Source organism: Mustela nivalis (genome assembly GCF_964662115.1).
Source record: "Mustela nivalis genome assembly, chromosome: 20".
Classification (NCBI taxonomy): Eukaryota; Metazoa; Chordata; class Mammalia; order Carnivora; family Mustelidae; genus Mustela; species Mustela nivalis.
This window is the reverse complement of record NC_139039.1, coordinates 33,475,252-33,497,860: the sequence shown is the minus strand read 5'-3', so window position 1 is coordinate 33,497,860 and position 22,609 is coordinate 33,475,252. Positions and strand designations below refer to the sequence as shown.

The following is a 22,609-nucleotide window of genomic DNA, read 5'->3' as shown; positions in this document are numbered from 1 at the left end:
TTGAGTTCACAGTAACAATCCTTTAATCTTCAATGAGTGGCAGCAAAAAGTTCAGTCAGCCCACAGGAATGATGGTGCAGAGATGCTGTCCCCTCCATTCTGTCCTGCAAATGAAGCAAAAGATCCGTGAGCTTTCCTGTAGAATAAATCTTGTAGTTAAAGTACCGTCTCATGGTCTTTAAAATACATTCTCCATGAACATGATGTCCAGAGGCACAGGCCGGTCAGAGGAAAGCATCCCTGACAGGCACAGCAGGCCTCAGTCGGGCTTCTGGTTCTAACTAAGTTGCTGTGTTTTCTAAGGGAAGTTAGTTAACTTCCGTAAAATTCAATGTCATTACTTGTGAAGGGATTGGATATGATCATTTCTAAGGTCTCTGAGAGCTCTAAATTTCTATTCTAGTCTAATGAGATTTAAATTTTTAAAGGCCTTACTTCTTACTTTTTTAAAAATGTAAAATTACCAGGCAGCACTTTCCCTTGCCAAAAAGAAGCTACTTTGTCAGCATTTCAGGATGCTTAGGCATAAACCTTTATGTCCTCTACCACAAAAAATTGGTAATTTTGCAGTCATTTTACTGCTTTTAGTCTTCCTAAAGTCTATGTCATACTATTTGTTATTTTAGTGAGACTAGTAATGAACAATATAAACTAAATCTTTAGAGTTGGAATATATTTTGCCTGTTTTTTTTTTCCTCGTAAATGGGATGTTACAGTATTTTATGCCAGATTATCGTATCAAACTCAAAACAATGCAACTGCAGTTATAGGACATCTACTAACATCTTGTATTTATAAAAGCAATGTAAACTTATGCTGAGAATGATGTTCATTCACTTTACCATTTTAAGATTCTCAGATGAAGATTGACCTACTAGCACTGTTAATATATGGTACATTTCAGCATTTCCTGTTCAATTTATAGCATAACATACTATAAAAAATTCTCAATACAAATAAGAGTATTTCCAATCCTTAATTAACAGTTATTACAAGCAATATTTAATGTGGTCGTATTAGGCAAGTATGTTGAAATTAACATTTTGCAAACCAGTAACCAGAGCAGAATATGAAATAACACATAAAATAAACTAAATTTAATTTTTCTTTTATTTTTTTCCCACCTGTCAAATAAAGGGATTAAGTTAGTTGACTCAAGATAGAACATTTTTTTACTCCATGAGGAGTCACTATCACGCATTAATTACCCTGGGTAATTAATGCGTGATAGTGAGGTTTAAGAAATTCCCTGAAAGTGTCACAGGTGAAGAAATAGACAGGAAGTACAGCTTAGATATGTCCTGATTCATGTTTTGTTTAAATTATAGAGTTAAAATGAAAATTAAAACTACATTTATAGTCCTGTGTTTTAACTACTAGCTAAAGGTGGCTATTACAATTTAATTTTAAATAGATTTAAATTAGATAAAATTTAAAATTCATCTCCTTAGTCTCACTAAACACATTTCAAGTGCCCAATAGCCATATGTGGCTACTGCATTAAATAGTTCAGATATGGAACATTTCTATCCTAACAGAAAATTCTGTTGATCAGCAGTGGGTCTGAATAATAATAAAAATGGGGACAGAGAAATTCAATGCCTATTTGATTGTAATATGGACTGCATCTTGCTTATGATAGAAATCACTTTTGATAAAGATATAATGAAATATGTTTGCCAAAGAAATAAGAATAAGATCTGTATTCTTCTCCATGCATGCAGAGAAAAAAAGAAGGCAGTGTGGAGAATTATCACCCCAAATAAAAGTCGCAGAAGGAGAAAAATTATAGGAGAAAGGGTGTACATGTTAAAATTGGATTCTGCTACAGGAAACATGCACGCACACAAACAACACTACACATACTGATTTACATAAGGAAGGAAGGTGTTTATTTTGTGCTCATGTTAATCACATAAATGTCCAAAAAAGTCCAGAACTGGTATGGTCACACGATTCGATGCTATCCTGAGAGACTATCCAACTCCCCATTCAGCCATCCCTAGGGTATGGTCTTCATCCTCATGGTCCAAGGAGGCATCCATATACTGATGGAAGGGACAGAGAAGAAGAAAGGGCATCCCCAACTGTATTCTAAGGGAGACTGGATATACATTATATCCCATGGCCAAAATTTAGTCACATACTCACACTTATCTCCAGAATGACTAAGACACGTAATATTTATTCCAGTCAGCCTTGTGCCCTGCAAGAAGTCCATTCACTCAGAAGAAAGGGAGAAGAGATACTTAACATTGACATGGTTAATCAACACAAAATTAATGTTTTTTTATAAAGCCTAAGATATATCAGTAATTAGAATAAATATTAATGGATTAAATTTTTGTATGAAAAGATAAAAACTGTGACTATATTTTCTAATCTAACTATAAGTTCCTTGCAAGAAATATGCATAGAACAAAAACATACAGAAAAGGTGAAAATGAACAAATGGGAAAACTATACTTTGCAAATAATGATTAAAAGAAAGATATTCTAGTAATATGAAAATTAGACAAAATAATATTAAAGGCAAAAGGCATTAATGGGGATCAAAGTAACACAGAATCCTCCATGAAACAGAAAAAATATGGGCTTGCATGCCCCTAAGCACACAGCCTCAAAATCCATAAATAAAAACAAAGATTTATTAACAGAATTTATAATCCCACAGTAAGAGTGGATAATTTTCATACAACTGTAGCAGAAACTGATTAAACAAAAAAAAAAAGGTTTATGTTCAAAAATAAGTCTGTTCTGTACATGTATAGACATCCTGCATACAAGAAACATTAAATATGTCTTCTTTCATTTGACCAGTTTTCCCACTGATGTCCTTATTCTGTGTAGTGTCCAGTTCAGGAGACCACACTTAGTCATCGTTGCTCCACAGTCTTCAGTCTGTGCTGGTTTCTCAGGCTTTCCTTGTCTTTCATGAACACCACACTATGGGAGAGTGCCCGTTAGTTATTTTATAGCATATCTCTCAGTATCGTCTGATATTTTCTCATAATCAGATAGAGTTTATGCATTTTTGGCAAGAACGCCAGCTACATTGTGCCCCTTTCAGTAGTACATCCCGTCAGGGAGAACATAATGCCCATATGTCTTATTACTGTGGGTGTTAACTTCAATCACTTGCGTACTCTGCTGCCTGCTTTATCCCCCATAAAAACCATAACCAAAAAAAAAAAAATTAGTTTTATAGGAAGCTGTTCTCAAGTCCTCAAAAAGCAAATAATCTGTACTCACTTGAAATTCAGAGTAGACAAAGACAATACAAAAATAGGGATCATTTTAGATAAAGCTCCTTTGTGAATATAGAGAAATTCTAAATAAAATATTATTAAGTTGAATTCAGTATTTTATATCTATATACATATATATTTTTTAATATCTATTTAAGTAATACCTGCATCTAGTGTGGGCTCAAACTCACTGATGACCCCAAGATCAAAAGTCACATGCTCCACCAGCCACCCAGGTACCCAGTATGTATATATTTTTAAATATGTGACAACTAATAGTCTACTTCCCATAATTTTAAGGATGTTTCAACATAAAAAATGGGTTAATTGAATAAACTATATTAATTGATTAAAGGAGAGATCTTTTTACTTCAGTAGATAATGAAATAGCATGCGCCAAAATCAGTGCACATTCATGACAAAAGCAAACTCAGAATAAAAGAGTACTCTACCTGAGCTGATAAAAGTCATTATCTCAAAATCACCACAGATACGGGCAAAAAAAAATTTAGATTTCCATTGGGATAGGAACAGGGCAAAGATATTCTCTACTGTCATTTCTCCAACTGGATATGGAAAATAAACCATGCATATGAAACTTAAAAAGAAAGAGACAAATCTGCCTTTAATTGCAGGCAATATTATTTTTCACACTGAAAAATCAAGAATCTGCATACTACTTGAATTAATGAGCTCATCAAATTTCCTAGATAAAAAAAATCAGCATATGACTCAATAATATCCTGATAACAAGCAATTAGAAATAAAAAGAAGTAAGATTACATGAGCCATGACAGCCACTATATCTATTAGATGCTGTTCAATGCTATTTCTGGTATCTTGGAAAGGTGCATCAAATGCATATTTTGGTCAAAGAGCAAGTGCCCTAATGTTAAAAATCAATATATAACCACAGTGGAGACAAAGCCAAATATGAGTACCGCAGATGAACTCCTAGAATACAAGAATAAATCTGAAACTTGATGAAAAATAAAAATTTTACTACAGTTTTATTATTTAAAAGGTGTGTTGTCAGAATTATTTTTTTAAATTTCATAGCGCAGGAAATATTATTTCTTGATGATTTCATCTGCTAGAATATTTGGGCATTCTAGCTAATCTGATCATAGTTGCTTCAGGAGAAAAAGTCCTTCAAGTGAGTTAAATACCTAAAATTTATTCTTTGTTTCCTTCAATTTTTGGATATTGTACACTGAACAATTGCACAAAGATTAGAATTATCACATAATTTCTAACATTCTGCTTTGTGTTATTTAAATTGTATAAACCACTCAGTTCAAAAAGTATTGAATACTATTTCTTATGTAGCTAACAAACTGTTAATATTCAGATTTCATTATCAGATTCTAGTTTAATTCTCAAATTTATTGTTTTGCATATTTAACTATTCAAAAGTTTATAACAGTGTTTTCATGATATTAATATTTTAGTCATTATTAGTTGCTGCAGCATTCTACTTTTGCAATAATAAACATTTTCATTTCAAAATAACAGATTTTCACCACAAAAACAACATAAGGAGAATTTTTGCTCTGAATAGCATCTAGAATATTTACACATATTTGTAAATGAACATTCAGATATTCACAGTAAATCCAAATAACATGTCTTCTTTGTATTACTGATGTTGAAACTTTGTTTAAATATGAAAGAAACCCTGGGATCACAAAATTACTGGTCGTACTCCAGTTCAGGGATGCTAGGAATTACACTGAAGTTGGACTGCAGCTACTTAATGTTCTAAAGACCAAGGTTGAAGCCACACTAAATATCTGGTTTGATCCAAATATCAAAGCCAAACAAAATCTCCGTACAACTCTAACAGCTAGGAATAAATCTAGCAGAAATTATAATACTGTGTTGAATAATATAAATAAAGACTTGTGTAAATGGCACTAAATCATGCTCGTGGTTGCAAGTTACAATATTATAAAAATAAAATTCTTTCAAAATAATTACTAATTTCAACTCAATTCCAAGTGAAATTCCAATTTTTTTCATAAAACTTGACAGTCTTATCCTGAAATTCACATGGAAGGGCAATGAAACAGAATTAAACTTAAAAAAGAACAATGGGGGCGTCTGGGTGGCTCAGTGGCTTAAAGCCTCTGCCTTCAGCTCAGGTCATGATCGCAGGGTCCTGGGATCGAGCCCCGCATCGGGCTCTCTGCTCAGCGGGGAGCCTGCTTCCCCCTCTCTCTCTGCCTGCCTCTCTGCCTACTTGTGATCTCTGTCTGTCAAATAAATAAATAAAATTTAAAAAAAAATAAAAATAAAAAAGAACAATTGAGAAGACAAAACAGACCCATGTATGTTTAGAAACTTGATAACATGACTGAAGGGGTATTAAAAATAAGTGAAGAGGGTGTTCATCAATAAATTTACTGTGAGAACAAATTTTGTCATACATAATTAAAATAAGAGATATACCTAACGTTTCATTCTAAATGAATCAAAGACCAACTCCAAAAAGCTTTTCAAAGAAGGCATACTAGAATACCTTTACAGCAACAAGGGTAGGAAAAGAGTTCTTAAACAGTATTCAGAAGCTCGGGGCACTTGGGTGGCTCAGTTGGTTGAGCATCATTTTGGCTGAGGTCATGATCTCAGGGTAGTGAGACTGAGCCCCAAGATGGGCTCTGCACTGGGCGTGGAACATGCTTAAGATTCTCTCTCCCTCTGCCTCTCTCCCCCACCTCTCTCTCTCTAAAAATATAAAATAAAAAATAAAAAAACCCGCATGATTCAGAAGTTTAAAACATAAAAGGGAATATCCATGAATTTGAATACATTAAATTTTTAACCCTTCAACTATTGAGACCATACAGGAATGAAAAAAAAAACAGTTACCATTTGGGAAAGACTGTTGCAAGCCGTGTATGTAACTGACAGTGATGAGTTGTGAGAATATGTCAAGGGCTCCTACTAATTAATAAGAAAATAGTCGAACAGCCAAAAAAGTGAGAAAAGGATACAAATATATAATCCAGTGACAAACTAATGTCCAAAAAATGTATGGAAAGATACTCCAACTCATTTCTAAGTAGGGGAATAAAAAAACGGTAGTAAAATATTACTTCATACCCATCAGACTGACAAGTCAAATATTTGATATCAACCATTAATGAGGTAGTGAGAAAGTGGAGAACTTTTATACACTGCCCAAAGCATAGTTATACAGATAACCAGGAGGGCGGCAGGGAAGTATCCTGGTCAAGTTGTAGTTCTGCACAACAATTCAATGTTTAGGTATATATTCTTCTAGAGAAACCTTAGCACATGTGGCAAGCAGACATATGGTGGGACATTCATGTTCATAAAAAATCAGACACGGGCCTAAATGCTCATCAAATAAAATGTGATATCTCCCTCAAAAGCATAATATACTGTCCTTAAAAATGAATGAACTAGAGATACATGTGTTAACATGGTGAAAAGTCAAAAATAGAATAGTGAAAAATAAAGGCAAGCTAAATAGTGATAGTCACTGTCTCAGACTATTTGTATAAATAACTGGAGATACACAAAACATTCCATAGTGCTCATGCATAAATCCTTGAGCAGTGATAGTTTAAGTGTGTACATGAAGTTTACAAACATCTACTTGGGGGATATGAATGGCGGGAAAGGAAGCCATCTCGAAGGAGTAGCCAAAACACGCCAGTTCTTTCCCTAACCTTTTTTTTTAAATGTAAATCTATCAAATTGTTAAAGATTTGATAGAGCTCAGCAATATTTTCTTATGGGATGATTTTATTGTTTCCATACCTTTCTATGTATCTCAAAAAATTTGCTGATAGAAATGGAGGTTGTACCGTGTTCCTTGAACAAAAAAAAAATAACTGATCCAGAACTAATGTAGCTGTTATGGAAAACACAGATGCAAGACAAAATATGTAAGATAAAAAAGTAAAATAAGATAAAAGGAACTGTAGCAAGCATTGCACAGTTTCCCTTCAATACAGCTATAAAATGCCACCCTCGATTAATAAGGAAGGACACACGGGAGTGACGTACAGCTCGTTGCGTTATGATCCTATCAGCAAAGAGGAGGTAAAGTCATTTCTGTTGTATGTTCAGGAAAAAAAAATCCTATCAAAAATAAAGGCCTCTTGCCCCAAATTAAAATAACAAGACCATGGTGTGGCTAACAGCAAAGATGAGAAAGCGATCCCTCTGAAATTTGCAAACTGCCAAAATTATGTATGATGATAGAGTCGTATGCACTTAAGACACATAGACTTTATTTTTTAAGAGTAGAAATTAGAAGTTAAAATTGATTTATTCTGCGAAGAGCATGATGTTTTAGATAAATAATCTTGAGTCATTGAAATGGCTGATCACGAAGATTTTCATTTACCAAAGTCATTTGTTTTGCAGGTAACTATGATCGTTTTCTCCAGACTTTCAATGGCGTAAGTTCCAAGATGAGCTTGTGCCAACCTCTCCTCTATTTATAAATCTCATGTACCCTTTTGCTACTTATCATCACGAATACCTATTTGTAAACCAAATGGTGATACATGATGATAGCCAAAGGGCAGGGCTTTACCTGGACAGAGATTCATCATTTTTTAATGTAGCACAGCTTGAAGTGTGCAGTGCCATCAAGCACTCGGAAAGGTTCTTGCCAGAGATTGATGACCTGAACAATTACTGAAACTTAATATATAGCATCAACAGCTCAGGCAGATATCGCACACAACAGACGTACGCCTTTCGTTCCTGCTCACACTTATCTTTGCCCAGGTTATATCAATAGTTTGAGCAGAGAACATGTTAGAGAGAACTGCTGTCTTATTCTGTATTCCTAGTTACCTGCTCTTATGATTTGGTATTAGCAAATGCCGCTGCAAAAATAATTCCCTTGAACAGACACCCAGAGGCAGGATTGCTGGATCATGCGGTAGTTCTGTTTTTAATGTCTTGAGGAACCTCCATACTGTTTTCCGAAGCGCTGCGCTGTTTTACATTCCTCGCCAATAGTGTTGCAAGGGTTCCAATTTCTCCACATCGTCCAGTTGAGATCAGGTTCTCAGAGAGGTACCTGCACTGCCATGTTCATTGCAGCATTATTTGCAATAACCAAGGCAGGGAAACAACCTCAATGGCCATTGACAGATGGCTGGTCAGTAAAACGTGGCATATACATGCAATGCAGTATCGGTTAGTCTGAAACAAGGAAATCCTGCAGTATGCAACAGCATGGATGAAACTAGACGACCTGAAGCTAAATGAGATAGGCCAGTCACGACAGGACAGACAGGGCACAATTCAACTTCTATGAGATGCTAGAATACTCAGGTTCATAGAAGCAGGAGACTGGTTGCCGGTTAAGGAGAATGTGGAGCTGTTCAACTATTATGATGTTTATTTGTGTTGGGTACTTCAGAATTTGTTAAGGGGGTAGGTCTCGTTTTCTTATCGCAATTTCAAACATCATTCACCTGTAAATCAACTATAAAATATTATGTAAAAAATATGTGGGTATATTGGGACGATATTTTATTGACTATATGACACTGGAACATCCCAAATGGAAATCTAGGAAGAAAATAACATGATCCTGGTCATGTATGTATTTAATGTCAAACATATCCCCCAAAACTCATGATATATTTAATTTAGGTCACCTATAATATACATCTATGCGACAAATGTGTCAAAGAACATCATTTTCTGGGTTTCCTCTGTTTTTTCCCCTCCAGAAAATTCTTTGCTTCCTAAAACTAATATTTTATTAGTTTGTTTGATGAAAATATATTTTGCCGGAACGTGCCTCTATTTGGAGTAAAAAAGATTTTTCTATGTGTACAATTTAGCCAACTTCAATAATTTCACTGAGAAGTATTAGAAGTGATGGCACGATCCTTGTGAACACAGCGTTATAAAGACACAGTTTCTGTAATACTTCGGAAGTGGCCGAGTTGTCAGTGTGAACACCATGGTTGATTCGCACTCATTTCATAACTTACTATTTACATCGTTTTTAAAGCTCCTTGACTGTACATAAAATTCAAAACTACAGTTGAATAAAATACAAATCAGTGAGTGATTTTCTAAATTTAAGTTTTGTTGTGAACATTACCAGCCATAGCAGGCCATTAACAAGGTTCTTTCTTTATTAGTGAATTAATGATAGAAGGACAACCAGTGTAAACTATTCCGCAGGCAGGCTGATAATGAAAACATAGTTAAAGCAGTAAAGCTTGCCAACTACTGATGGGACTCAGGAGAAATTCCTTAACAGATGTTTCCCTGAGCAAATATATACTTTGCCTACTCTGATTATGATGGTCTTGAGAATTCGTGATTTGATTCAACATTCAGCAGCTCTTCAGCAGGCTCATAAAAATATGATTTTTACAAAGAGTATATTCTATTTTTTTTCCCAAGAACCAACACATAACATATTTATGGTCTTCAGTCCCATATGGTGAAGCGGTGGTCCAACAGCACTGTTTATAACCTATAATTAAGATTGTGTCAGTATTTTATTATGAAGGAAAGGAGGCAAAGCCTTTTTGTTTTGTTTTGTTTGTTTTCCTTTTATAAGCTTCTTTTAGCTGAGCACCCACTGGCTGCATTGAGGGGTTCTTATCCACCAAGAATCTGTTCCAAGACCCCCAGGGGAAGCCTGAAACGGCAGACAGGACCCAAACCTGTATATACCCATGTTTTTTCCTGTCCATGCATACCTGTGATAAAATTGCTTATAAATAAGCACAGTAAGAGATTGACAACAATAATAATATAATAGAATGATGACAGTATACTTTAATAAAATCTATGTCAATGTGGTCTCTCTCGCTCTCTCAAAATATCTTGTACTCACCCTTCAACTTGTGATGAGGCGAGATGATAAAATGCCAGGTGATGAGATGCGGTGAAGGTGAATAATGTAGGCGCTGTGACTTGACATTAGGTTTCTTTTTTGACCTTCTTGATGCTAAGTCAGGAGATGGTCTGTTTCTGGACCATGGTTGACCACAGGCAAAGGAAACTGCGGGAAACAGAAAGGAGGAGCACTGGCCAGGACCGTCATCTCTGACCTTTGTTTGCCGCCCCGTGAGAATTTCTGATGTGGGGACGCCTGGGTGGCTCAGTTGATTAAGCGGCTGCCTTCAGCTCAGGTCATGATCCCAGCATCCTGGGATCGAGTCCCACATTGGGCTCCTTGCTTGGCGGGGAGCCTGCTTCTCCCTCTGCCTCTGCCTGCCACTCTGCCTGCCTGTGCGCTCTCTCTCTCTCTCTCTCTGGCAAATAAATAAATAAAATCTTATAAAAAAAAAAAAAAGAATTTCTGATGTGTTGCTCTTGACTGACTGATTTGTGAACGAACAGTTTTAAGAGGGTTCTTTTTTGTTTTGGTTGTTTATTGTTGTTGTTGTTGTTTGTTTTTTTTTTTTGAAAACTGGGAGACTGCTCCTGACAGTCCAAACTTTCAGGTGCATGCCTACCTTATAATATTCTGGAGACTTCTGTCTGGAATGAGCAATAGCAGGAGAAGGTGGTGGTTCCTAATAGCAAAAAACCCCAAAGCATACAGGGAGGGGGGGGTCACAATTCTTGAATCCCATTATGATACCTGTCACTGGCATCTCTGTGGTTTTAATAGTATCTAGTTGTGTGTATCAAAGCCCTAACTATTTTAACTTCTCCTTTTAAAATATCTTCCATTTTCTCGTTCTTCTGTAGTTGGGTGGGAAATATAAAAATCTGCACTTACTTGTTGTGTGACCTTGGGCGGTCCATTTAATTGCCCCTCAACTTTAAACCTCCTGAGTATCCTCATGTGAAAAATCTCGATTTCATCAGCCTGTGCGAGGGTCCAGCTGGATTGCCCACGCCAGCATTAAACACGGTGCCGGGGGCACAACGGTCACACCCTCCACCCTTCCCTTCTGTGGTTCCAACTCCGTTATTACCGTCAGCTCCCTTTTCTCTCATTGCCTGAAATAATCCTTAGGTGTCTAACTTTCTACCCCAAACTAATATTTTTTAAACATTCTACACACTTTTTTATTCAAACACAAGTGACAAATTAACCAAATCAATGATGACTGCTGTAGTGGTTTAATTGGTAGTAATAATTAATAATATAATAAAGTAGTAGATTAATGCTAATAATAAAATATTATTAAAATACTTTAAATAAATAAAATAAATTTAAAAAATAAAATAAAAAAGCTAATACTAATAATAAAGTAGTAGATTAATAAAATACCCTCTCGGCTCCATGAAGGGGAAAGTCCATGTCTGTTTTATTAACAGAGTGCCTTGTGCCCAGTGTAGACATATGTGCTTCATTAAAATACTGGTCTTTAGAGCTATTAGTTATGCTATTATGTGCAGTTACACAGAGACTTAAGTGAAAGTATTTGCAAAGCTGTGAATTTGGTTTCGGCTGTGGTTGGTAAGTGAAAAGGACAAACTTGCTCTGGAATTATTTTATTTTAACAGCTTTTACATAACTGATTATTAAAAGTAGCATTAACTCACAGTCTCAACATAAGGTTTTAAGCTAACACCAGAAAACATGCGTCATTGCTGTACACTAAGCAAGATGCCGGGACACAGTGAATGGAAAGGAACCAAAACCCCATAGAAATCCAGAGACAAGGAAGAGTTCAGTACACCTCTCTATACCCTCTCTCCCGGGCCTGAAAATATTAATTACATTTAATGCCTCTTATGCACTTGTTCCCACCACCCTTAATTTATATTTGCAGAATTTCTGGTACTTGAGGAATATCTCCTATCCAGCTCCATTTAAAAGAAGTATCGTGGTTCCTCTTCCTCTCAGCGGCCTGGGGTGACCTCTGAAAATGGTTCGCTATTCGCTTGACCCGGAAAACCCTACGAAATCATGCAAGTCAAGAGGTTCAAATCTCCGTGTTCACTTTAAGAACACACGTGAAACTGCCCAGGCCATCAAGGGTATGCATATCCGAAAAGCCACCAAGTATCTGAAAGACGTCACTTTGCAGAAGCAGTGTGTGCCATTCTGTCGCTACAATGGTGGAGTTGGTAGGTGTGCCCAGGCCAAACAGTGGGGCTGGACACAAGGTCGGTGGCCCAAGAAGAGTGCTGAATTTTTACTGCACATGCTTAAAAACGCAGAGAGTAATGCTGAACTTAAGGGTTTAGATGTCGATTCTCTGGTCATTGAGCACATTCAGGTGAATAAAGCCCACAAGATACGGCGTAGGACTTACAGGGCTCATGGTCGCATTAACCCATACATGAGCTCTCCCTGCCACATTGAGATGATCCTTACTGAAAAAGAGCAGATTGTTCCTAAGCCAGAAGAGGAGGTTGCACAGAAGAAAATGATATCCCAGAAGAAACTGAAGAAACAAAAACTTATGGCCCGGGGTAAATTTGCACAGAATAAATGCAAAAAAAAAAAAAAAAAACCTGGTAGCTGGTTCTAATATTAGTTCCCACTTATCTTTGAACTATTCTGTATTTTTTAGGTCACCTTAAAAAATGAATGAACTGGGGCACCTGGTGGCTCAGTTGTTAAGCATCTTCCTTGGGCTCAGGTCATGATCCCATGGTCCTGGGATCCAGCCCTGAGTCAGGCTTCCTGCTTCTCCTTCTCACATTCCCCCTGTTTGTGTTCCCTCTTGCTGTATCTCTTTCTGTCAAATAAATAAATAAAATTTTTTTAAAAAGTGAATGAACAATCCCCTGTATAATTTGGTCAGAGCCCAGTGATCATTTGGCTGTATCAAAAATTTACCAGGGCACCTGGGTGGCTCAGTGGGTTAAAGGCTCTGCCTTCAGCTCAGGTCATGATCCCAGGGTCCTTGGGATCGAGTCCCGAATCAGGCTCTCTGCTCAGCGGGGAGCCTGCTTCCTCCTCTCTCTCTGCCTGCGTCCCTGCCTGCTTGTGATCTCTGTCTGTCAAATAAGTAAATAAAATACTTAAAAAAAAATTTACCAATGGTAAATTAACTAGCAAGACTGCTTTTCGATAGAATCGCTAGCACATATTCTAGACTGTATCTGTAGGGTTCTTTTCATTTGCATTCTCAAATCTGGCAGGTGGCAATTCAATAATACAGTCTTTAAAAAAATAAAAGGCACTTATGAAGTGCCTTTTTTTTTTTTAACCACAACCTAAATATTTTCGAATGTCCTGATAGGGAAGAACATTCAAATCTTTGAAGGATTTCCCTGACTTATCAAGAGATAATTCCCAGGTGCCACCCTCCGTTACCAACTGTAACATTCTCAGCGTTTGAAAGCTGCTGGAATCATTAACTGACTCTGCATTGTGCCATTCCTCTTGCTGTCTAACCTGTCACCCCCCTACTCTTGCAGTAATTCCCTGCTTTAGCGGCTCCTTCTCAGAAACGCCTGTCAGATCTCCCTCCTGCTGCCGGACAGGCTGCTATTCTCCCATCTCCCTCCAGGGGGCGCTGGCGGACCGTGAGCCTGCCCTGGATGCTAAGCGCTGAGCTCCCTCCCGCCGGTCTCCCCACAGCCCGGGGAAGAGAAATATTCTTTGTTAGACCAAGAGCCCCTGCTTTTAACCAGTGTTACAGGCCATGGTGTTTACTCCTGATTCGAAAAGACAACCTGTTTATACGAATGAGCTACAAACACTGAGCAACCTAAAAGTAGCTGTGTTCTTTCCCTAGGTGGTGGTTTTGCGAAGAATACGCATTATCTGGGCAAACCTGTTGGTTTCAGTAGTTCACTATACAGGTCAGTGTAAGTACTTTTTAAAATGCTAGCATTTTTGCCTTTTAATTCATTGCATTTAAAATATGGGTGAAATAGTAAGCCTTAATCTGTCTGTTAATGTATTAATGTAGTAATGTATGTATTAATACTTATAATAGTTACATTTTGTCTATCATTGCAATCAGGACTCCTTATAACAAATATCATCTAAATATCTAAGTATATTAATGTTACTTAATTCACACATAACCTCCAATGAGCACTGGATGGCTTTGGAAAAGTTACATGTGGTAACTTTTATCAACAACAGAGTGAAGCACTTAACAGTATCTCTGCCACATATCTTCTCCTTTATTTCATAATAACACGCAAAGATCTCATAACTTTGCTTTTTGTACATATTGTATTTATGTTAAAATATACTTTATTTCAAAAATGGTTGTAAATAGGTGTCCTGCATTCAGAAGCATTTTCCACATGGTGTCTGCGATACAAGTGAGCTAGCTCAAATAACGAAGAAAACATCTGTTAAATGGAATAAATAATCCTGTCAAAAAATGTGCTACTAATCATCGTGGCTATTTATTGCTGTGAAAGTATAAAAAGCACAATGAGTGATATTTATAAAACATAGATAGGATCATGTCACATCCCTGCTAGAAACTTCCATTGGCTTCCTCGTGTAATGAAGATGGCATGCAAATGTTTGCACAGTCTAAGAGATCCAGCAAGATGTGCCCTCCCTGTCCAACGTCCCAGTGGAATGTTCTACTTTCCTTTTCCCTGTCCTGCTCCCAGCTCCTAAGGGCACAGCACAATGCCTTTCTCTCACTTTGGTAAATAGCAGACAGTGGGCCTGCCCCGCACTGGACCTCGCACACGGCTCCCCTTAGCCTTCCTGGCTCTTAGCCTGGCTGACTGCTCCGCTGCTTTCAGAAACCAGCCTAGGTTTCATTTTCTCAGTCTTACCCTGGCTCTTCTTCCAGTTCACTCTTTCATACATGCCCTCTGCTGTTCCTCCACAGCACTTGTCATATTTGTAAGTTTTTTTTTTTCCATTTTATTTTATTTTCTTTATCTTCAGTGTTCCATAATTCATTGTTTAGGCACCACACCCAGTGCTCTATCTAATATATACCCTCCATAATACCCACCACCAGGCTCACCTAACCCTCCACCTCCCTCCCCTCCAAAACCCTCAGTTTGTTTCTCAGAGTCCACAGTCTCTCATGATTTGTCTCCCCCTCCGATTTCCCCCAGCTCACTTCTCCTCTCCATCTCACAATGTCCTCCATGTTATTCCTTATGCTCCTCAAGTAAATGAAACCATATGATAATTGACTCTCTCTGCTTGACTTATTTCACTCAGCATAATCTCTTCCAGTCCCGTCCATGTTGCTACAGAAGTTGGGTATTCATCCTTTCTGATGGAGGCATCATACTGCATAGTGTACATGGACCACATCTTCCTTATCCTTTTGTCCGTTGAAGGGCATCTAGGTTCTTTCCACAGTTTAGTGACCGTGGCCATTGCTGCTATGAACATTGGGGTATAGATGACCCTTCTTTTCACTACATCAGTATCTTTGGGGTAAATGTCTAGTAGTGCAATTGCAGGGTCATAGGGTAGCTCTTTTTTTTTAATTTCTTAAGGAATCTCCACACTGTTTTCCAAAGTGGCTGCACCAACTTGCATTCCCACCAACAGTGTGACGGTTCTCCTTTCTCCACATCCCCTCCAACACACGTTGTTTACTGTCTTGTTAATTTTGGCCATTCTAACTGGTGTAAGGTGGTATCTCAATGTAGTTTTAATTTGAATCTCCTTGATGGCTAATGATGATGAACATTTTTTCATGAGTCTGTTACCCATTTGTATGTCTTCTTTGGAGACATGTCTGTTCATGTCTCCTGCCTATTTTTTGACGTGATTATCTGTTTCATGTGTACTGAGTTTGAGGAGTTCTTTATAGATCTTGGACATCAGCCCTTTGTCTGTAGTGTCATTTGCAAATACCTTCTCCCACTCTGTGGGTCACTTCTTTGTTTTGTTGATTGTTTCCTTTACTGTGCAGATGATGAAGTCCCAGAAGTTCATTTTTGCTTTTGTTTCCTTTGCCTTTGGAGACATGTCTTGAAAAAAGTTGCTGTGACCGATGTCAAATAGGTTACTGCCTATGTTCTCCTCTAGGATTTTGATAGATTCCTGGCTCATGTTGAGGTCTTTTATCCATTTCAAGTTTATCTTTGTGTACGGTGTAAGAAAATGGTCGAGTTTCATTCTTCTACATGTAGCCATCTAACTCATATTTGTAAATCTTGATAAGCATTGTGTGATTATGTGTCTTTCATTTCAACTAAAGTTGGAGTAAGGACCATAGCTTACTGATAAATAACATGGCTTCTAAAGAATGGCTTTGTAGGTTCTTGATCCAAGCTGTGCCAGTTACAGCTTTGGCTTTGCAGACTTCATTTTATTATATGTAAATGTATAGAAGGTTCAGTAAGTATATGTATGTGTGTGTGTGTGTGTGTGTGTGTGTGTGTGTATGAAATATATGTGTATATATCAAGTACAAAAAGTGCACAGTAATTACTATGTAAGTATTACATGGTCTTTCTTTGTTATTGTGTATCTAATAGCTACCAAATAATAAGCCCTCAAAAAATATTCACTACTGGGGTGTCTGGGTGGCTCAGTTGGTTAAGTGTCCAACTCTTGGTTTGGGCTTGGGTCATGATCTCAGGGTTGTGTGATGGAGCCCCTCATTGGGCTCCCCCCACAGTTGGGAGTCTGCTTGAGATTCTCTCTCTCCCTCTGCCCCCCACCCCCACTTGCAGGCTCTCTCTCTTTCTCAAATAAATAACTCTTTTGAAAAAATATTCACTATCTAAATTAATTAATGAAAATCTTTTCCTTGTCCTTGTAGAAAACTGTATGCCAAATGAAAGAACTGTTCTAGCTGTGTGGAGCGTGGGTCTTAATTTTCCTGAGCATTGTTGAGTAACAGTGAGGATGAGAGCTAAGAGGGACAGGGGACTCCTGTGATGGACATTTGACATCACTTTCCATTCTACTTTGCTGGTCTCTTCTGTACTCCAGAGTTTAGGGAAAAATCTGGTACACAGTAAAGTTATGATCTGTGGTAATTATTTAATTCATTTATTCATCTTCTTTTGGGTACCTGCTATGGTCTAGGCATTATGCTAACTCTCGGGGATAAAGAAGAGAACAACATAAACAAACCTTCCTGCCTTTGTGGAACATGTTATTAGTCTGAATGAGAATTCAGGGGGCTTATCTTGAACTCTTGGCAGATTTCTAAAGTAAATGTGATGAGATATCTTGAACCCTCTCCCTTACTCTGGAAACTTTCAAACCTGTTCATTCGAGGTCCCCTGAGCAAGTATGCAACTTGAGAGCATCGCTGGGATCTGCAGGTACCACGTAGAGAGCCTCACTAAATCAAATGAATCATTTCCCAAAGTGTACACCATAGTAATGGTGTTATGTTAACATCCATGTTAATGGATATTATTCATAAGGCACATTCCATGAACAAATGTATATAGAGAACCACGGTTTAAGAACTTTTAAAATCATTGTTACTGTGGCTTTTCTTGCTTTGTTTCATCTTGTGTGAACTCTGGGATCTCACCAATATATCTGCCTAAATATCAGTTCACACTTTTCCGACTGTGTGCAATTGGGAAAATTACTAACCCTTTCTATGCTTTAGTTTCCACATCTGTAAAATGGTGATAACAACAGTTATTATCTCATAAAACTGTTAAGGGTTGAAATAGGTAAGTTATATAGTTGATGCCTTTGACACATGGTGACTACTCAATGTTAATTTTGTTATTGTTCTTCTTGTCTTATGCCTCCTGATGAACCAAGAAAGTCTTTATTCCCAGAATTGATCTCTATAGAAAACACTTGGGAGATACTGAACCTCATCAGGACATCAGGCAAAATGAAAATGCCAACTATGTTCCTCCTGGCAACTTTGAGAAATACCATCGGTCAACAGGCACAGTCAAATCAGCTTTTGTGAGACAGGCAAGTAGATGAGAACCAACCATCCATGCCATAGGGGAGTGTTAAGGGCCATCACAGTCATGAGAAAATCTTGTTGCAACCCAGGTGACCTTCATGACATTACGATGAAATGTAATTACACGTGTTCTGTGTGGTACGTAGTGGACAGACTAGCTCTATTTTAAGTTAAGAGCTCTAATATTACCAATAACATCTCTTGGGTTTTCTCAAGTAATGTAAATATAAAAATAAGAAATACAGATAGAATATTGTCACTACGAATGCCATGTAACCCAAAGCTATTCTCATGTATGACTGATAAATTTACAATGAATGCCCTACGTATAAATACTATATAAGGCAATTTATTCTATTGCCTCCATCCCAAATAAGTCATTTAAATTCTTTACCCAGAAAGTCCCATCCTCTCAACTTAAACCTTCAAATGTATCACCAAACACTATAATATAAAAGACAATCTTCCAGTCAGAAAAGATGTAGATAGTTTAATGTCTTTAATCTTCTTACTTTCTCTTCCAAATCGCTGCACTAGGGCAATAGCCAGGAGGAGAAAAGGGTCAGGGGAATAAACAATTTTGAGAATGACAGTCAGATGAGGAATCAGGAATCCAGAAACACAGATACATTGCAAATCAGGGCAACAGATGTAAAAATTCAAAAATAGTAGAGGTGGGGGCTTGGTTATGTGTGTCCGTACGTACAGTTTGCAAAGCGCGCACAGATTGATAATTGCACCTGGTTTAACCACTATCCACCCTACTTCACCTGTATGATGCAGGCCTATGAAAGTCCTTTGGTACACCTGAGCTTGGACTCTCCAGACACCAAATTCCTCACATGTATCAAGGTGCTTTGTATCTGGAGAGGAAGTACATCTTCTGTGGTTGAGGAAAGATCTTGATGGACTATGCCTAGAGATGTGTGAGCCTTGTCATGATTCGTGATTGCCTGTGATTTCTTTCTGCTCTTCCACATCCTTTATGCTTGTTAAAGCCTTGCATGAGTGTTTCCTCTGGATACTTGTCCTTTCGAATATGCAACCCAGCAGCATCTTTGCACCACCTTAACTGAAGCATTGGTTTTCAATGCTAATATCAAGATTCAAATAATCACGTTTGGTTCTTGTGATTCTGTAGCTTCATCTTATTAGAAGCACAAGTTGTAGTTCTCTGCTCTGTAGACCTACATTCTAGTATAACAACAATCAGATATCTCTTCTGCTTTGCTTCAGTGATATTTGTGTATGTGTCATATTCTGAACCGGTGTGTAGTCGGGTCATATTCTGATTGCGGTGATATCAGAAATAGGTATTTTCAGTCAATTAGAAAAATACCATGTGAAATGACATTTAAAATTTTGTGCCATCTATCTCTTAAGGTTATCCCTTCCACCAAAGATTAATCTACATCATTCAGAGAAATGTGGAGAATGGAGTGAAACTTCTAGATTTACTTGATAAGAAGGGAAGATGTTATATTGACCCCTGAACAGAAGCTGACGACTTCAGAGCAGCCGGAGAGTTTTGCCTTGGGAAGGCGTTCTTAAGCGTCAGCTTCTCCTAAACAAAAATCCAGCTAATAATTGGAAACTTGGCTCTTACATACCGCCTTATTTTCTCTATTCCCTGATGGAGGAGATCCTTCTCATATCAAAGTTTGGAGAACACATATGCTTAGTCCAGAATTACAAAGGTTACTCTGTTAACTAGTAAAAGTTTGCAAGCATAAGTTAAAATGTGAAATGCAACAAAATAATTTACCACAAAATGGAAACCTTCAAAGAAGATCTCAAATAAAAAGAAAGGTACTTTTTAAGAAGTTCTTTTCTCTCATCTTCGTCTTTTTCCCCCTTTCATTGAATTTCAAGTAATGAGTAAGTCCTTGCCTCGAAGAGCTAAACAAGTATAAATAAAACAAACACAAGGAAAGTTGGCTTATGTATATGCACCTCTTAATCAGACAGCATTGCAAGCCGGCTGAGCTTTCTCCTGTGGTTTCCGTATGGTCGATACTTTTCATGCTGTGTACCAGCATTTGCCTTTCAGTGGACTCTTCCACAATAAAATGAATCCCCAAAGCTTCAAAGCCAATTAGCCTACAGTTATAGTTTTCATTTCTTTTTCCTATGATTTTCTACTTCAGTTAAAAACGCAGTCACGGATAACAGCAACAACATAAAAAGGGATGCTCACAACTGTATCAACAAATACACTTAACTCGCCATTCTGTTAGTTAGCAGCTAAGACTATGACATATGCTTAACAGACTCCGTTTAACCCCGTCACCTCAGTGAGAAGGTAAGACTCTCCTTTACTCGGGGTGGGGGTGGACTGGATCTTCCATACCATTTTGTTAAAAAATCAGCTTGTTCTTGCTGCGCCCAAGCTGTGGATATGTTAATGAGTCATATGCAATTACTGTTTAATTAACTTTAATATATCAAAGCTTTATTAGGAAAGAAAAATGCATTAAATATAAGACTAAATATCAAAATCACTACAGTCAGAAGCTAGATGCTATTTATTTTCATGATTTAAGAATATTAAATAAAGGTGGAAAATAAGTGTCATAGACTTCAGCCCAAGGAAGCCAGAATCATCCATTTTATGAGTTTCGTGAAGTATGATTTATAAGTACACAGTGTGAGATCTGAGTCAAGTATTTACTGCTTACAGCTCTCATTAAAAATAGATAAATGGGGTTGATTGCACCTGAGTCTAAGTGCGGCAGTTCTCACCGGTGAACCACGCTAAATCTCGTGGGTGTCTTGTTCAAACTAGATTTCACCGTTTCATTGAGAATTGGAAAAGCTGAAAATAGCATTTACCCGTCGCAGCGCTGGTTCTGGATGCAAAGTAGGCGCCTCGGATTAAAAGCTCTGGAATGGGGTTTGCGAAGTGCAAACGAGGCAGAGGACATTTTCTCGTTCCTTTGGATGTTTTCCTGGCTAACGAGGTCATGGAAATTTGGAGATTTTCTGCCTTGTTAATTGTCCTATTTCCTATTGGATTCGTTTTGATGGGGAGTCCGATCAGAGGCAGCAGTGGTATTGACCCTTAGTACAGTACGGAAGCCCGGATCCTGCGCCGCGCTCACTTCCGGTGACGTCAGCGCAGGGCGCCCTGCGGAGCTGGTCTCCTCGTAGACGTCATTTCCGGCGCTGGACTGGCATCCATCCCTCCAGTTTTCCTTAATGGAAGCCTGTGATTCTGTCTTTCATCTCTTCCTCTTAAAAAAAAAAAAAAAAAAAATTAGACTAAATCCTGCGTTTACATTGAGTGATACAGTCTCTACTACTAGAAGTAGCCAGGCCTGTCTGGGAGTGAAGAAGGAGAGTTCCCGAAAGCTCCCCCCAAACTGGAAACCACCGGCCCATGCACAGTGACTTATTTAGCCTCTTGAAATAAAGTGCCTACTAAGGGGGCGTCTGGGCAGATCAGGTGATTGCTGTGATGGACGGTGGTGGCGACAAGGAAGAATACAGACCTCTAGCTATTTCTCGTGCCCCTGGAGAGTTTCAAGGAGAGTGGAAAAAATAGGACCTCTGGGTTTTAAGTTCTCAGAAGGAGACATGGTTAGAAAATTAAGGAACCTCTAGCATGATCTCTTGCAGCCGCAACACTGACATGTCAAGCCAGAAAGCAGTCAGTTCCTTTAATTGTCTAAATCAAACATAAATTGAATGGAAGTCTTCATCGTGTCTCTTATGTCAAAGCTTGAGTGTTTATTAAGAGAAAGTAGAATTCTGAAGACAATTTGGTGGATTCAGATGAACCCAACTACTCTATATCCCCAAAGACCAGAGACTATCGCTTTACCAGCGGAAACAGTTCTTCCTTCTGTCTGATGATACAAACCAGTTATTTGGGGACCCTGCGATACCTTCCTCTCTCAAAGGATGGCAGTACCCTTCCCCAGCCCTGCCTGTACTGGGCCTCGTAGACAATATCCATATGACACGAGTTGGCTTGCAGCTTGTCCCAGGGAGACAAATACAGAGGCTAACATGGAAGGCATTATATTACATATCAAAATAGATCCAAGATTTGGCTCATATGTAAGTAGCAGAAAGCTAAGGAATCTGTATGAGAATGGTTCTAAGACAGGCTAACAAGGGAAAAAGAAATATAACAATAGATCAAGCCAACTATATCAATATGATCATTATTCCAAGTATAATCATCAATGGATGCTAGAACTAGGGGGATAGATTCTGATAAGGTGCAAAATATTAGTCTGATCTTCAATTATCCTTCTAATCATTTCTTAAATGCAAAGGGGAAAATAGTTAACTACTCAATGGAGAAATGACAATACTTTGACAGGGTGATAAAGATGTGGATAGACCTTGTGTACCTACTATCCATTTAATACCCTGAGGGGGACATCATCACAGTATCCTGTGTGTCATACTCTGGCTGGGAATATGTAACCTCAGTCTAAAAATGAGGAATCAAACAAACTGAAAGAGAGCAACACTGTATTCTGTTTTTTGAAAAGGGGGTTAGGATTGTATTCTGCATAAAGGCTAATGTAACAAAAGACAAAGAAAAGTCTTAGAAATGTACCAGATTAAATG

General features: G+C 37.9%; 1 long non-coding RNA gene and 1 pseudogene across 3 annotated transcripts; one reads left to right on the top strand and one right to left on the bottom strand.

The window, feature by feature from the left end:
- Positions 1–21,408, bottom strand: LOC309855479. 2 transcript variants are annotated; one of them, XR_014306825.1, is made up of 3 exons: positions 20,858–21,408; positions 10,105–10,272; positions 1–104 (listed from the first exon to the last, which is right to left on the bottom strand). It is a non-coding gene; the product is annotated as an uncharacterized lncRNA (long non-coding RNA). The 2 variants fall into 2 exon arrangements; XR_014306826.1 differs by lacking the exon at positions 1–104 and adding an exon at positions 1,870–2,946 and having other exon boundaries at positions 20,858–21,407.
- Positions 12,037–12,721, top strand: LOC309855478 (large ribosomal subunit protein uL22 pseudogene; annotated as a pseudogene). Its single transcript has one exon. The product of its transcript is annotated as a large ribosomal subunit protein uL22 pseudogene (transcript).
- Positions 21,409–22,609: the final 1,201 nt, after the last annotated feature.